The following is a 17,951-nucleotide window of genomic DNA, read 5'->3' on the forward strand; positions in this document are numbered from 1 at the left end:
TTTGGTTAATTGCCTAATCACCTAAATCAGTGAATAAGAATGCTCAGCATCCAATCCATGAATATAGAATACAATATAATTTATTCTACTTTTTACTTCAAAGTCACAGAGATGACATCCATATAATTATAAAGCCTACTCTACATTTTCAAGTTCTCAATCCAAATATATAGATTAGAACAGGTCACTTTATTGCTGACAATATTCATGGAAGGGTCAGATTCCTCATAAAAAGACAAAATAAGTTTGATTGGGAGCCGGCCATTGCCCTACTCACCCATCAACAGAATTATGGAAGTCAAGAGGCAATATTTTTTCCTTTTTAAAATAGCAAAGGAACAAAAGAAGATTGGCTGGCTGTTGAGTGGGCCCCACATTAGAGTGCATAGCTCATCAGGATCGAGGCTGGCATCTGTGAGCAGTTAACTTCCTAAGAGCACTCACTGGGCATTATGTCATCTGCACTACAGCTCTCACCCTGGAAATTATTTGAAAATACTTTATGCTCAAAATATACACTGAGTGGCCAGATTATTATGATCTCTGGATGCATCATAATTGGGCCACTCAGTGTATATACTATATAATAAAAAGCTAATATGCAAATTGTCCCCTCGACCAGCAGGCAGGCCAGCCAACCGCCCATGTCCCCTCCCCCTGGCCAGGCTGGCTGGAGAGTATTATGCATTCAGAGATCATAATAATCTGGCCACTCAGTGTATAGTATCCATTTCTTGTCCTTGAGGATCCAAGTATCTATACTAATAAAAGCCTAAGCGGCCCTTGCATGTGATGTTGCCACAAGATGGCTGCCACAAGATGGCCACCACAAGATGGCCAAGTGCACAGAGGAGGTGGGGCGCAGCAGCCACTTCGTGTGGTGAGGCCTGGGGGTCGAGCATCTCCTCCGCCTCACACAGAGGAGGTGGGTCCTGGCAGAGAAGGCAAGTTGCGGCAGGGGAGGGCAGTTGGGGGCGATCAGGCCAGCAGGGGAGCAGTTAGGTGTCAATAAGGCCAGCAGGGGAGTGGTTAGGGGGTGATCAGGCTGGCAGGCAGAAACAGTTAGGGGCAATCAGGCAGGCAGGCAGGCAGGCAAGCGGTTATGAGCCAGCAGTCCTGGATTGTGAGAGGGATGTCCAACTGCCAGCATAGGCCTGATCCCGCACATCCCCCAAGGGGTCCCAGATTGGAGAGAGTGCAGGCCGGGCTGAGGGACACCCTCTCCCCACCCCTGTGCATGAATTTCGTGCACTGGGCCACTAGTAAATCTAAAATTATAATGGGCTTCTTCAGTCCAAAGGCAGGACTTCTTTGCAGTAGAGTGTCTCCAGTGTTACACAAAAATAAATAAAAGCAGCAGCTAACGTCTTTTCAGCTTCTTGACCTCTCCGCATTTTGTTGCTTCTTCCTCCGATCTCATTTCCTCTAAGTCCTCTTGCATACCTGGTCTTAAACTCTTTGCTTCTTTATCTTTGTATTTTTTTCAGTCATAGCCAAAGAATGTGCTTAGATATTTCTTCCTGAGATTGTCCTTCATCTTTAATAAAATCTTCCATTTTGGAGTCATAGTTCTCATCTTCCTCCTCTACATATTCTCACTGTCTTTTGTAACCACCAGGGAAGGGAAACCCTTGAGAACATTGGGCAGATCTATAGCCAGCTAAAGAAGGCTACATTCCATTCATCTGTCCATTGGTGGGCTGGGTAATGATATTCTTAGAAGATATTGTTTCAGAGACAAAAGTGCATTTGGGCTTATGGGGGGATCTAAGCTACTAACTATTCACCCAGGTCCCAAGCTGCTCACTGGTCTTCTAGGGCCTGAACTGCTGACAGTCTGTCTAGCTGAAACTGCCACTTACTGATTGCCCAGAGCCACTGACTAACCGCCTGGGGGGCACTGAGCCACTCATTGGTCGTCAGTTATGTGGATTGTGCACAGGCCACCCAGAGTCACCAGAACTGACCACTGACTTCCTAGAACCACCTGGGCCACTGATAGGTCATCCAGAGCCACCTATACTGCTGACTGTCCTTCCAGGAGGATTTAAGTCACTGGCTGGCCTCTTGGTCCCACTGATTGATCGAGTGCTCAGGTCCTGAGCTGGAGCTGCCATTCTGGTGCCTGGGCATGGAGCCAGAACTAACCATAGGCCGAAGACTCCCTGCGATGGGCTGTCCAGGAACTGGGCTGGAGCTGCTGCCTGACTGCCTGACACCTGGACTCTTAGCCTTATGTGGGGAGACCACAGGTCCACGTCTGGAATGGCTAGGATGGAGAGAAGATTTTTTTGGCTGTGTGCTCAGTAACAGATTTCTGAGTCCCGTTAGCAGAAGTCTTTGGAACACTTGGTGAAAAGGTGCTCAAGTGGGTCTTTCCAGCCCCATTGTAAACAGGCCTGTCATGGTCCTTCCGAATTGAGGCTTGGGAGCAGTTGCTAGATCCTACTTTGGTCCTCTCTCCTGGCATGGACTTGGATGAAAACAAACCTAAATGTTTCTTATCTGTGCTGGGTCTGGATTTCTTCTCAGCATGAGGAAGGGGAGTACCTTTGGGAGAAGGATGCTTGTCCCTGGAAACTCTGCAAGTTTTTGTGCCCATACTTTCTGTATGAGAAGGCACCATTTTGGTCAGAGGTAGTCCTGCATCTGCTTCAGGCTTCTTTTTCATATGTCTTCATTCAAGAAGTTTTCACTCCCTAAGTTCTTGTGCAATCATAGGTCACTTTTCTGTGTGTGTGTGTTTTTTTCACTACCTTGATTTCCACTGGTTCATACTGTTGGAAGCTAGCTATTGTCTTCCCTATCAGAAAAGTGTAAACAAGGAATGCAGAAGGATCATGAACCTTGAGCTCTGGCAAGGGCTAAAGCTATGCACTGATTGTTTAGTCAAGACAATGGTGGCTCAAGCAATTTCCTGGCCAAATAGTCTCAAAGTAAATTTTTACTAATATTTACTGACCTTTAAGATAGTCTTTCTGTTACCAGAATTGCCTGCCTGACTAAGGGCAATATGTGTATCTAAAATTGAATGAAAGCCTGGCAGGGCCTGGGCACCAGTGCAGTCTTTGCCCTTGCATTGGACTCTCCACCTGACCCCCCATTATTATTTCTTATCTTGTCTCATCATTTGACCACGGCCCTTCTCCAGATCCCAAACCCTGAGCGACGTGGGACGTGGACTCTCACATCTGGCACCTCGAATGATGGATGTCTGGAGAAGATTTGCCTGGAGCAGAAAAACAAAGTTTCACCAGCAAGGTGGGGAAAAAGAATTCACCGGATAGGTGGGGAAATTCTCAGCGTGCAAAGCCCACAGCCAGCTGCAGAAGTTGAGATCTGTAAGTAGGGTGGGAACGTCTTTTTTTTTTTAGCCAGGCTAATGGGGCAGAATTTGTCAAAAGGGGAGAAGCTTTATTGTAGACTTTTGGTTTGCATGCTTAAGGATAAAGGAATTAAAGTGTCAGAAGGTATTCTCTTACAGTTTTTGCATGTTATTATAGAACATAATCTCTGGTTTCCTGAAGAAGGTACATTAGATGTTGAATGTTTAGAAAGAGTTAGTCATAACTTCAAAAAACCTCAACAGCAGGGGAAAGATTTGCCTCCAAATTGTTTCTCCTTGTGGAACATGGTATTGCATTTGCTAGAGCCTTTTAGAGAAACAAAAGAGGATAAACCCCCTCCCCTTGCACCTTCTGCTCCTAAAGAGGAGCAAAAAGAAAAATTGGAGGAATGGCCTTCATGGCCCCCTCCACCTCCATGTCCTAATCCTGAAACATTTAATTCACCATTAATAGAATCACCTATGCAAAGAACAATCCGAGAAGGATTAAAGCACATGACGGTGGAGGATCAACTTGCTTTTCCTATTATACAAGTAGCTGACCTACAGCTCCCGAATCATATAATAAGACATCATGAAAAATTTGACTTTAAAATGATAAAATCCTTGCATGTAAGCATAGTCCAGAATGGTCCTATAGCTCTTTTACCAGAGAAATTATGACTAATATTTCTGAAGCATTCTTAGCTCCTTATGATTGGTATTCCCTGGCTCACGCAGCTCTGGATGGAGGAGATTATTTACTATGGAAGGGAGAAATTTTGGAGAAATGTCAGGAGCAAGCCCATGCAAACTGTGGGCTGAATGCTCAAATAACTTATGAAATGCTGACAGGACTGGGACAATATAATGGCATACAAAATCAGCTAAATTATGTGCAAAAGGCATATGAGCAAATTAGACTTTGTGGAAGAGGATCTTGGTGAGCTTTACCATCAAAAGGGGATCCTGGCCGAAACCGGTTTGGCTCAGTGGATAGAGCGTCAGCCTGCGGACTGAAAGCAGTCCCAGGTTCGATTCCGGTCAAGGGTATGTACCTTGGTTGCGGGCACGTCCCCAGTAGGGGGTGTGCAGGAGGCAGCTGATCAATGTTTCTCTCTCATCAATGTTTCTAACTCTCTATCCCTCTCCCTTCCTCTCTGTAAAAAATCAATAAAATATATTAAAAAAAATCACAACATTAAAAAAAAAAGGGGGGGGGTGATCCTGAGGGAGCTTTTAGTAAATGTATGCAGGGGCCTACAGAGTCATTTTCTGACTTTGTGGCTTGCCTCACTCAAGCAGTGAGATGCCAGATTCAACATGAAACAGCAGGAGACATGTTAATTCAGCAATTAGCTTATGAAAATGCCAATGCTGATTGTAAAAAATGTCTGACGCCTCTGAGAAAAAAATAGTACCATTACAGAAATGATTCGAGCATGTCAGAATGTGGGGTCAGGCACTTTTCAAGCAAACTTACTCGCTGCCACTGTAACAGTGGGGAATAAAAGGTGTTATAATTGTGGAAGAACAGGACATTTTAAAAAGAAAGTAAGCAACCAAGAAGGACACAAGGTGGCGATCTAGGGAAAGGCGTGAGCATTCTGCCTCCCAATTCAATCAACACAGATTAAACCTCTCTGTGTCCTAGAAGTCAGAAGGGAAACCATTGGGTTGGTTAATGTAGATAGAAATTTCATAAAAATGGGCAGCCATTAGATCAAGACTGAGGGAATGGCCAACCACAGGGAAACGGCCGCCCAGCCCCGTCATCAATAGGGGAAATTTGCCCTGCAAGGCCCACAGTGGACTCCCTATGAGCCATTCCAGGGAGCCCAGGCCTAGTTCTTAACAGTACTATAGCGGTCACTTTGACCCCCAGTATGGCTCAGCAAGCTGTTCCTACAGGAATCTGGGGACCTGTGCCACCAAGAACTTTAGGATTAATCTTAGGGAGAAGTGGAAAAACTCTGAAAGGACTAACTGTTCTGCCTGGAGTCATAGATTCAGACTATGAGGGAGAAATTAAGGTAATATTAGAATGTAATCATATTATGCAAATTACTTTAGGACAAAGAATTGCTCAGATACTACTTCTACCTTGTATTCAGCAAGGCGAAGCTATAAATAGGAAAAGAGAAACACAAGGATTTGGAAGCTCAGATATCTATTGGATACATGAAATTAGCAAAACCCATCCTATGATTAATTTAAGAATAGAGAGAAAACGATTTAAAGGTTTAGTAGACACTGGAGCGATGTCAGCATTATCAGCAAAGAATTCTGGCCTCTAAGTTGGTTCATGGTAGAAGCTATAAGCTCTATCATGGGGGTCAGAGTTCCTGATAATACACAACACAGTGATGCAGTGTTAAGGTGGCAAGATGAAGGACAGGCAGGATGGTTTCAGCCTTTCATAGTCTCTGGAATTGCAGTCAACTTATGGGGCCAGGATGTTTTAGAAGATTTACAAGCTTTCATTATTACTGGCAAATGACAGCAGTTAATAAATCAGATGGGATATCAGACTGGTCAAAGCTTAGGAAAAAATAATCAGGGAATTAAAGAGCCCATCCAAGCCAAAGAAAACCCAGGAAGACGAGGATTAGGATATCAACCTTTTTTTTTTTTAATATATATTTTATTGATATTTTACAGAGAGGAAGGGAGAGGGATAGAGAGGCAGAAACACCGACGAGAGAGAAACATTGATCAACTGCCTCCTGCACACCTCCCACCAGGGATGTGCCCGCAACCAAGGCACGTGCCCCTGACCGGAATCGAACCTGGGACCCTTCAGTCCGCAGGCCGACGCTCTATCCACTGAGCCAAACCGGTTTCGGCAGGATATCAACCTTTTGAGGAGTGGTCACTGCTCAATCTCCTCACCCTCATGCAGATCCTATACAATGGAAAGATGATAGACCTATATGGGTGGATCAGTGGCCATTAACCAAGGAGAAATTAGGTCATATTCAGGAATTAATACAGGAACAAATAGAGGCTGGCCACATAGAGCCTTCCAATAGTCCTTGGAATACACCCTATATTTACTATACCTAAGGAGGCGGCAGGAAAATGCCAATTGTTACATGATCTTTGAGCGGTTAACACTACTATGCATACCATGGAAGCTTTACAGCCTGGACTCCCAGCGCCGTTGCAAATCCCTCTAGATTGGTCTCTTATAGTAGTAGATCTTAAGGATTGTTTCTTCACCATTCCCTTGGCACCTCAAGATAAACAGAGATTTGCATTTTCAGTGCCAGCTATTAATAATATAGAACCCATGAAAAGATATCAATGGAAAGTTTTGCCTCAAGGAATGGCCAATGGCCCCACCTAGTGTCAAAAATATGTAGCTCAAGCTGTTCAGCCTTTAAGGCACAAATATTCCCGATGTTACATTATTCATTACATGGATGACTTGCTCTTAGCAAGTCCATGGGAAGAGTAGACTTTGGCAATGTAAAAATTGCTCCAGAAAAGGTACAGAAAGAAATGCCTTTCAAATATCTGGGAACCATAATTGAAAACCAATGTATTAGGCCTCAAAAGGTGGAAATAAGATTGCCTTAAAACTTTAAATGACTTCCAAAAATTATTAGGGTACATTAATCATAATGTAAATATCTGTGTTTTCTGATGGTCTTAGGTGACCCTGCTAGCGGTTCTCAACCTGTGGGTCATGACCCACAGGTTGAGAACTGCTGCTGTAGAGCCTACGACCATCGGAAAACACAGATATTTACATTATGATTCATTAACAGTAGCAAAATTACAGTTAAGAAGTAGCAACGAAAATCATTTTATGGTTGTGGGTCACCACAACATGAGGAACTGTATTAAAGGGTCACGGCATTAGGAAGGTTGAGAACCACTGACTAGGGCATCAATCCTCTAAAACTGCGGTTACATATATAGAACTTATGGCTCAGTTGATATCTCAACTTAGAAAGCGCTGCAGGCAGCTTAGAGAAGAACCCCAATGCATTTACCTTCCCCTCACTGGGAAGCGATTAGAAATATTATTTCAAACTGATTTGAATTGGCAAATTGGACTAAGTGGATATTCAGGGGAACTTAGTTGTCACCTATTAAAAGACAAATTACTACAGTTTTTATATTATACCCCCTTATTATACCAAAAAAATACTAGGCAGGAACCTATTCCTGGAGCATTAACTGTTTTTACTGATGGATCATCGAATGGTAAAGCTGCCTATCATACAATGAACTTAGACCGACTCAGACTGATCAGTCATACTTCTGTACAAAGAATTGAATTAGAGGCTATTAAGGCTACATTGCAGGATTTCCAAGAGCTTCTTAATATTATCTCTGGCTCTTCTTATGCTCTGGGCCTAGTGAATAGAATTGAAACTGCTCTGTTAAAATGGCTCAGTGACCAAAGTTTATTTTTTACTATTTAAACAAGTTCAGCAGATTGTACAACAGAGACAATATCCTTTTTATATCACTCACATCAGAGCTCACAGTGTATTACCTGGCCGGCTAACAAAAGGAAATGCACATGCCGATCAATTGGTTGCTTTATTAAAACAGGCCTCAGAATCTCATCAGCTTTTACATCAGACTGCCAAAATGTTGTCCAAACAATTCTCGATCACTCAACAGCAGGCAAAACAGATTATCAGAGAATGTCCCACTTGCATGTTACATCTGCCTCAAGGGCCTAATGCAGGAATTAACCCTCGAGGATTGATAAGGGAACATATCTGACAAATGGATGTAACACATTATACTCCTTTTGGACACCTTGGGGCATTGCATGTCTCTGTATATACCTTTTCAAAGGGCCTATGGGCTACTGCATCTACAGGGGAAATGGCAAAACAGGTTATTAATCATTGCCTAGCTGCTTTTGCCATCATGGCAATTCCAAAAATTATTAAAACTGACAATGGACCTGCTTACACAAGCTGTCACTTCCAGCAATTTTGTAAAAAGTGAAAAATTCAGCACATTACAGGAATACCATATAACTCACAGGGACAGGCAATTATAGAACACCAGCATCATAGGCTAAAATTCCAACTTGAAGAACAGAAAAGGGGGAATATGGAGAAATCACCTGTAGGTAGACTACACTAAGCCTTAAATACTTTAAATTTTTTCACTTGTGATGCCGATGGCACGACATCCATGGAAATAAACTGGTGTCAGAATAAGCCAAAGGAAAATGGTCTGGTTAAATGGAAAGATCCCGAGTCTGGTTTATGGAAGGGCCCCAATCCCCTGCTAACATTTGGTCAAGGGTACGCTTGTATATTTCCAGAAAATTTCTCGAAGCCCATGTGGATTCCCACAAGAAATATTACATGGATCCGACGGAGGAACTGGCCAGGTTAATGAGGACCTTACACCTGGAGCCACGCCTTACAGCTGCAGACAATTGACTGCCCCAGCCCAGATAGCAGGAGCCCCAAGAAACCCACTGAAGATAAGGAGTGGGAAGAGGATGAGACAAATAGCCCAGAGGTCACCTGGGGGATGGTGAAGAAGATGGTCCAGAAAGCTGAGTGAATTTGTGAGGAGACCAGAACCCCAAGAACGCCTGAGAATGTCTTTCTTACCCTGCTAGCAGTCATCAGCTGTGCGGTAATGCTACCGGGGCAAATGGGGAAGTATTTTGGACTTACGTTCCTGACCCTCCATGGGTAAGACCCCTTATGTGGGCTGATCCCCTGCCTAATGTAGTCACCAATAACACCAAACATTTTGGTCACCCAGGAGGACCACGGGTGGGGCAAGGAAGTATATGGGCAAAGTATAATTACATGGGTGTCGCCACCTAGCTTCCCTTTTGTATGACACAGAACCAAACCACAGCTCCTTTGTGTGTAAAATTAAAAAGAGGCTTCTGGCTAACATGGACACCAAAGGAGGGGGAAGCAAAAGCCCAAATACATCTACTATCACTACTTGCTCTGGGGAGAGGTGCAGAAAATGTAACTTTACTAAGACACGCCCCCCCCCAAGCCGTTATGTAAAAAGTCTTATGAATGGCACCCCACCGAGGAAGAAATTAATTGGCAAGACTGTTATAGTGACCACCCCACCAGCAGCAAACTTAATAACAGTCTTTCCTTTGTGGACTGGAGCCCCTACGGGTTTGCATATAGTAACAATCGCACCCTAAAATGGAAGGGGAACACATCCTATCTATATGTTGAAGCTAATCACTCCATTTCATGGCATGGAGGAGGATTTGTTGGATCTCAATTTCAACATGACAACTGGCCCCTACAAAATACGCAATGGAAATTAGCTGCTGCACTTGCACCTATTAAATAGTATAGTTTTAACTATAGCTCAGATAATTCCATTGGTACCTTATGGGGAACTCCCAATAAGACAGTATTCGCCACCGCCTGTGTATTTGATCCGTTTGTACTCCTCTCAGGCCCCATCCAGATGCACCTTAATATTACAAGCCAGACTGCACACTATCCCATTGTATTAATTTTACATTCCAAAAGGATTCCCTCATGATTTTAAAACAACCAGCTTTCGCTTAGTTTCCTACTAACCTAACCGAGCCTTGGGAATCTCATCAAACCTACTAACTGTTACATGATCTGGTAAAAATCTTAAAAAGACAAAAAAGATTTCCTGGAATGTTAATTGCAGAACTCTTTGCCCTCATAACGTTACTTACTTCAGTGGGCATTGCTGCTTCATCCATGGTACAAACTGTTCAAACTTCTCAGTTTGCACAACCATTTAAGAAAAATGTAACTATGCCCTAACCGGTTTGGCTCAGTGGATAGAGCGTCAGCCTGTGGACTCAAGGGTCCCAGGTTCGATTCCAGTCAAGGGCATGTACCTTGGTTGTGGTCACATCCCCAGTGGGGGGTGTGCAGGAGGCAGCTGATTGATCTTTCTCTGTCATCGATGTTTCCAACTCTCTCCCTCTCCCTTCCTCTCCTTAAAAAATCAATAGAATATATTTAAAAAAAGAAAAAGAAAAATGTAACTAAGACCTATCTATACAAAAAAGAATTGATAGCCAGTTTGAGATAGAATATCAGCATTAAAGTCTACAGTCTTGTGGATGGTTGATAAAATCCACAGCTTAGAGCAAAGAATATCTTTGTAGTGTCATTATAATTTTTCCCCAGATTTGTGTTATACACCCCCCCACCCCTGTTCCCTATTGGGAATCAATAAAAAATCACTTTCTTGGTGCTTGGGGTAAAGGTAACACAACCCTTGATATTTTAGAATTACAACAGCATATTGTACAACTATCCCAGGCAAACTTACAAACGAATACCTTAGATGCCTGGCAGCAATTTAAAAAAGACATGAAAGAATTTAATCTCTTCCACTGGATCTCCTTACATTTGCCTCTCAGCATAACCACTATTGCTCGTCTCATTTTTATTCTTATGTTTATTTCTAGTCTGCAGATGTGGAATGAAGAGTCTTAAAAGGACTTGAACCCTTCAGGTGGCATTCACTTTTCAACATTTATTTAGAAAAAGAGAAGTGGGAGATGTTGAAAGCTACCCATTGCCTTCCCTATCAGAAAAGTGTAAACAAGGAACGCAGAAGGCTCGTGAACCTTGAGCTCTGGCAAGGGCCAAAGCTATGCACTGATTGTTTAGTCGAGACAATGGTGGCCCAAGCAATTTCCTGACCAAATAGTCTCAAAGTAAATCTTTACTAATATTTACTGACCTTTAAGATAGTCTGTCTGTTACCAGAATTGCCTGCCTAAGGGCAATATGTATATCTAAAATTGAATAAAAGGCTAGCAGGGCCTGGGTACCAGTGAAGTCCTTGCCCTTGCATTGGACTCTCCGCCTGGCCCCCATTAATTCCAAATTATTATTTCTTGTCTTGTCTCATCATTTGCCCACAGCCCTTCTCCAGATTCCAAACCCAGAACCATACAGGACATGGACTCTCACATCATACTGCTTTTTCTCAGCCAGCCTGAGTAGGTCAGTGAAGTTCATGATGGTGGGGCACTTTAAGGGGGACCTTTAGTTTACTTTCAACTTTGGGAGGAGGTTCTTGCTCTGATGCTGCTTGATTTTATTCTAAGAATGCTTCCTCTTCTTCTATTTCATACTCTTGGTCTGTTCCCTGACTAGTGGCTTCCCATTGCCTGTCTTTTCTTTGACTTTTCCTCAACAGGAATCCCATTTAACCATGGAAATTGTCCTTTGTCCTCTTGGCCATAGCTCTTGCTTTCTTCTCATGTTTTAGCTCAATTCACTTTTTCACTACTTCTTCTTTTCTCCTTTTTTTCTCTAAGGCTTTTTGTCCGAGCTCCTCCACTTTTCTTATGAGAAAAGCTTGTATGCTGCTGATTGGACACCTTAACTTTGGGGTCTTTTTTGGGAGGACCCACTGCCAAACTATACCTTTTCGGTATGCTGTTGGTTCCTTGTCCTTTAGAAGCTATCATGAGAATTTCCCTGAAATCCATGTTGACCGAACTGGATAAAATGGGCCAGCTCTCAGAGAGGAATGAAAGCGCATCTTACCCAGTGGCCAGCTGCAGCCAAATGAACTGGCTGGCCGCCTCTTTCCTACCTCTACTCAGCATGACCAATTCCGGCGCTGTCCATGGCGGTCTGCCTGCCCCCTTCCTCAAGCAGCCTATATCCTTACAAGTCCAATGCTGCGCTCCCACCTTTGAAACTTTAAATAAAAGTTTTACATCCACAAGATAAATTAGTAGATTGTTCCACATTCATTGACATAATCATTCAGTTGAGAATAAGTTACTTTATTTTAATTGTTAAATCTCATTTCAGCCTGGCTGGTGTGGCTCAGTGGATTGAGTATTCTCTCAGGCACCAAAAGGTTGCTGGTTTGATTCCTGGTCAGGGCACATGCCAGGGTTGTGGGTTCAATCCCCAGAAGGGGGCATGCAGGAGGCTGCCGATTGAAGTGATATCTCTATCTCATCAATGTTTCAGTCTCTCTCTCCCTTTCCCTTCCTCTCTCTCTGAAAATCAGTATTACCATATATTTTTTAAAATCAGAAATGGTGATAGACATGTACTCCCAAAATGTCTGAATACTTGCTTATATGGTGAAGAAACAAAAGTTCATATTGATTTTTTTACTAACTATCATTAATCTTACTCACTAAATATCTTTTTTATTTATTTCAGAGAGGAAGAGAGAGATAACATGCATATAAACACATATCCTTTAAACAGTACATGAAATATATAATCGAAGAAAATGTACAATGGCAACAAAACATAAGATGCCTAGGAATGATCTTAACAAAAGTGTGCACAATGTATATAAATAAAATTTTTAAATGCTACCCAATAACTGACACTTGAACAACTGGACAGTAACATCGTATTCTTGGGTAAAAAAATAAAATAAAGCCATAATGATGTCAATCTCCCAATGTTGATTATAAATTTATTATGATTTGATTAAAATATCATCAAGATTTTTAAGACCAAAACAAGCTCATTTAAGTTCACATGTTAAAATGAAAAATGTAAAAAAAAATTCTGGCCTGGACAGCATGGCTCAGTGGTTGACCCATGAATAAGGAGGTTACAGTTTGATTCCTGATTAGGTCACATGTCCTGATTGCAGGCTTGATCTCCTTAGTGGGGAGCATGCAGGAGATAGCTGATCGAGGATTCTCTCTCATCACTGATGTTTCTCTGTCTCCCTCCCTCTCCTTTCCTCTCTGAAATTAATAAAAATATTTTTTAAATAAAATTCTGAAAAAAATGAATGAATAAAAGCTACCCAAACAAATAGAATAATGTATCTACACTAATAAAAGAGTAAGATGCAAATTGACCATACCTTTGTGACGCCCACCAGCCAATTAGGAGTGAGTATGCAAATTAAGAAAGATGGGTTAATTTGCATACGCTGGCACCAAGCAGCCGGGGGCGGGGTGGGACACTTGCATCATTGCCATGGCAATGATGCAGGCATTCTGCACTGCCCCAGCCACTCCGGGCCTCTGGGCAGTATGGGAAGGTGGAAAGGCGGCTCCAGGCCAGAGCAAAAAGGTGGCTCCAGAGCAAAGGCAGTGCTGGCAGCCAGGGTAAGGAAGGCCCATTCTTGCATGAATATTCATGCATCAGGCCTCTAGTTGTGTTATAAAGCTACAGTAATTAAAAAACTTGGATAATGTCCTGTGAATAGATAAACTGATGGAACAGAAAACAAAGTCCAGTAATAGACTCAAATAAATATGGAAATTTGGTAAAATAAAAATATCTCCTTAGGTCAGTGGGAAAATATGCATTATATAATGAAGAGTGTTGGAACAACTGAATGGGGAAAATATTGAACCAAAAATTAACTCACTTTACTCATAACTAATATAAAAACTGAAAGCTACCGAAAACCTAAGGGTACAAAGATATCAAAAGTGAAAGAATGGAAAAAAATATATTAAGCAAACATAAACAAAATAAAAAGTATATGATAACACAGGAGACTTGAAGGCAAAATGCATTACTATAAATAAAGAGCACTTCATATCAATAATTTCATTTTACCAGGAATATCCAAATTCACAAGCACTTCATAACATGAAATCAAAGTACATAGAAGAGAGCTACAAGGGAAACTAGATACATCTATAATCGTAATAAATTTAACACACCTCTCTCATTCAGAGACAGAGCATACCTCTTTCAGAACGAATAGCCTCACACCAAGACTTCAGTAAGCATGTAAAACACTTCAACAACCTGAGCAGCAAACTGCATTCAACAATCAGATAACCCACTGTACCCAACAACCTTTCCTGCTGAAAAATAATAAAGGTATTATTCCCAAGTTGCACATGCATACAAGTCTTTGGTTGATCTCTCCCCTTCCCCCCACCTTCCCCTGCCTTCCCTCTGAGGTTGGACGGTCTGTTTGATGCTTCTAAGTCTCTGGATTTATTTTTGTTCATCAGTTTATTTTGTTCATTATATTCCACAAATAAGTGACATCATGTAATATTTATCTTTCTCTGACTGGCTTATTTCGCTCAGCATAATGCTCTCCAGGCCCATCCATGCTATTGTGAATGGTAAGAGTTCTTTCTTTTTTACAGCTACATAGTATTCCATTTTGTAAATGTACCATAGTTTTCTAATCCACTCATCTGTTGATGGGCTCTTAGGCTGTTTCCAAATCCTAGCTATTGTAAATTGTGCTGTTGTGAACATAGGGGTACATATAATTTTTCTGATTGCTGTTTCTGATTTCTTGGGATATAGTCCTAGAAGTGGGATTACTGGGTCAAATGGGAGTTTCATATTTAAATTTTTTTGGAAATTCCATACTGTTTTTCACAGTGGCTGCACAGTCTGCATTCCCACCAGCAGTGCACAAGGGTTCCTTTTTCTCCACATCTTTGCCAGCACTTGTCACTTGTTGATGGTAGGAAAGTTCTTAGTTTTAAAAGTTCTGAAATACACTCCTAAATAGCATTTCATTCAGCATGTACAGATGCTCCACTATAGCCACCCCCTTGTCCTGCTGACCTGCACTGAGGTGCTACTCCCAAGATGCACACGAGATGGCAGTGGAGGAGCATTTCAATTATTTTTCAAGTGAACCTGCTGGACTATGAAGCAGGTTTCAACTAACTTCAAAGAATTGAAATTATATACAATATGTTTCTTGTTGTCATTGTAGTTAATCCAGAAATCAGGAACTGAAGTACCTAGAAACTCCTTATATTTAAAAGTTGTGAAATCCACTTCTAACCCCCAAAATACATCACAATTCAAGTTAGAAAATAAGTTGAACTAAATGATAATACCACATACCAAAACTTATGAAAAAATGTGCACTCATAAATGCACATATTAGGAATTAAAGTTGAAAATTTACATGTTTTGCATCCATATTAAGAACCTAAAATAGTAAATTATACAGAGATAAAACAGAAGAAAGGAAATGTGTGCATGTAGAGATGTCTGAAGGGAGATATACTTAAAATGATAGCAGTTTTCTTAACTCTTGGGGTAGAATTTTGAATTAACTCTATATTTTTTTGCTTAAGTAAACTGCACACAGAAAGCCATTTTCATTTTAGGAAAAATGTTCTAGAGGAAAACATGGGATAATCCTAGATAATAAAGAGGTAATATGCAAATTGACCATCACACCCTCACACAAGATGGCCATCCTCATGTGGTCATAAGATGGCTGCCCCATGTGGTCACAGTTGGCCACGCCCATGTCATCACAAGATGGCCTCACCCATCTGGTCACAAGATGGCCGCCCCCATGTGGTAACAAGATGGCCACGCCCATGTCATCACAAGATGGCCACCACAAGATGGCCAGCAGGGGAGGGCAGTTGTGGGGGACCAGGCCTGCAGGGGAGGGCAGTTGGGGCAAGGGAGCAGTTAGGCATCAATCAGGCTGGCAGGGGAGTGGTTAGGGGGTGATCAGGCTGGCAGGCAGAAGCAGTTAGGGGCAATCAGGCAGGCAGGCAGGCGAGCAGTTGGGAGCCAGCAGTCCTGGATTATGAGAGGGATGTCCCAGATTGGAGAGGGTGCAGGCTGGGCTGAGGGACATCCCCTCCCCCTCAGTGTACGAATTTCCTGTACTGGCCCCCTAGTCCTATATTATAAAAGGCTAATATGAAAATCAACTGAATGGCAGAAAGACTGGTCGCTGTGATGCGCACTGACCACCAGGGGGCAGATGCTCAATGCAAGAGCTGCCCCCTGGTGGTCAGTGTGCTCCCACAGTGGGAGAGCTGCTCAGCCAGTAGCTAGGCTCACCGCTGGCCAGTGCAGCAGTGCTGGCAGGAGCCTCTCCTGCTTCCATAGCAGTGCTAAGGATGTCCAACTGACAGCTTAGGTCCCTCAGTCGGACATCCCCCAAGGGCTCTGGACTGCGAGAGGGAGCATGCTGGGCTGAGGGAACCCCCCCCCCCACTGCATGAATTTCATGCACTGGGCCTCTAGTTTATAAATAATAAGCTAGACTATTGTGGTGGCAATACAAGTTTTTCCTTTGCTCACCAAGCCTGGTCTCTTATACTAAAGAGAATAAAAATCCTTCCTAATTTTTTAGCCCAAAGTGGCTCCTTTCATAATCTGCACCTCTTTCTCTGCAATCCCAGCACTTCTGAGAAAGAAAAACCCTAAATCTTGGGGTCCCTGGAATCTACCTGACCTTGGTTCTACGATTTACAAGCGATGTTCTTTTTAACACAGAACAGATTTCTCAGGGTTTTAATTTTGTAATTTGGAAAAAAAAACTTTTTTGGTTAATTCTCAACCTGAGGATATTTTATCCATTGATCTTTTAGAGAGTGGAAGGGACGGAGGGAGCAGGAAAAAGAGAGAAAAATCAATGTGAGGGAGACACATCAATTGGTTGCCTCCTATACTCTTGGGGTATCAAACCTGCAACCCAGGTACATGCCCTTGACTGGGAATCACACCTGCAACTCTTCCCAGTTTGGGATGACTCTCTAACCACTGAGCAACACCAGCCAGGCCAAATTCTCCTGTTTTATAGTGTAGTTCATTCATTGCTGATAGTCCAAGCCTCAGCACCTTGGCTCTTCCTCCAGAGAGACTGTAAGATGGGACCACGCAGCTCAGGTAAGCAGTGCACTCCAGAATTCTGGTGTTCAGCCTGCAGGACATGCTCTTGAAAAGTGGTCCCACAGGAAATGCTCACTAATGTCCACCCCGTCTCTCAAATCAGAAAAAATCCTGCTGGTTGTTCTGTATCTGTGACCTGCTGTTTGCCCCGGTCCCAACACCATTTATTTTATAAGGCACATTTTCACAACTGATCTAAGGAGACATCTTTATCTTACAAAATTTACTGACAGATTTCGGTAACTTACTAAACCTTGTATTCTGTTCAATTAATTCACATGCAAATGAATGTGAAAAATCATGAGGAGCCGAAACCAGTTTGGCTCAGTGGATAGAGCATCGGACTGCGGACTGAAGGGTCCCGGGTTCGATTCTGGTCAAGGGCATGTACCTTGGTTGCGGGCACATCCCCAGTGGGATGTGTGCAGGAGGCAGCTGATCGATGTTTCTCTCTCATGGATGTTTCTGGCTCTCTATTCCTCTCCCTTCCTCTCTGTAAAATATCAATAAAATATACTAAAAAAAAAAAAAGAAAAACCATGAGGAAACATTTGGTATATAAAATGCTTTGGGAAATGGTAGAGTGAAGCATAATAGTAATTCCTCCTTTGGAAAACCTCTTATTTGAAATTCTCTGCTATTTTTAGATAGTCCCTTGCTCTGCAAGTGAACTCTGTCATTTTTAGACGGTCTCTTATTCTGTAAAATAACTTTGCTTTTTAGCTTAAATAATCGGAAAGATAAACTTAACTGTCTGACCTTGCAAGCTAGCCATCCAATGTAAGGGGCTGATACACTGATACTGATATGTACTCCCATACCAGGTGTCTGTATAGATATGATATGTACTCAAGGTTACAAGTTGTCTGTATAGATATGACAGGTGTTTGTTAGATATGATATATGCTCAAGGTTACAAGCTGTCTGCAAAAATAACGTACACAAAGACCTAGAATGATATAAAAAGAGAATACTCCTTCCTGTGTTTGTTCAGAATTTGACAGAGGTATTCTGCTCTGAAC

The 17,951-nt window shown here is 42.3% G+C and overlaps 2 pseudogenes across 2 annotated transcripts; both read right to left on the reverse strand.

Annotated features, from left to right (window-relative positions):
- Positions 1-1,360: 1,360 nt before the first annotated feature.
- LOC308233543 (protein SPT2 homolog) lies at positions 1,361-1,913 on the reverse strand (annotated as a pseudogene). Its single transcript has one exon. The product of its transcript is annotated as a protein SPT2 homolog (transcript).
- Positions 1,914-2,003: 90 nt separating this feature from the next.
- LOC308233544 (protein SPT2 homolog) lies at positions 2,004-11,792 on the reverse strand (annotated as a pseudogene). The gene is made up of 2 exons: positions 11,275-11,792; positions 2,004-2,777 (listed from the first exon to the last, which is right to left on the reverse strand). The product of its transcript is annotated as a protein SPT2 homolog (transcript).
- Between the last annotated feature and the right edge of the window lie 6,159 nt (positions 11,793-17,951).

The sequence above is a fragment of the Plecotus auritus genome (genome assembly GCF_963455305.1).
Source record: "Plecotus auritus genome assembly, chromosome: 9".
NCBI classification, from domain to species: domain Eukaryota; kingdom Metazoa; phylum Chordata; class Mammalia; order Chiroptera; family Vespertilionidae; genus Plecotus; species Plecotus auritus.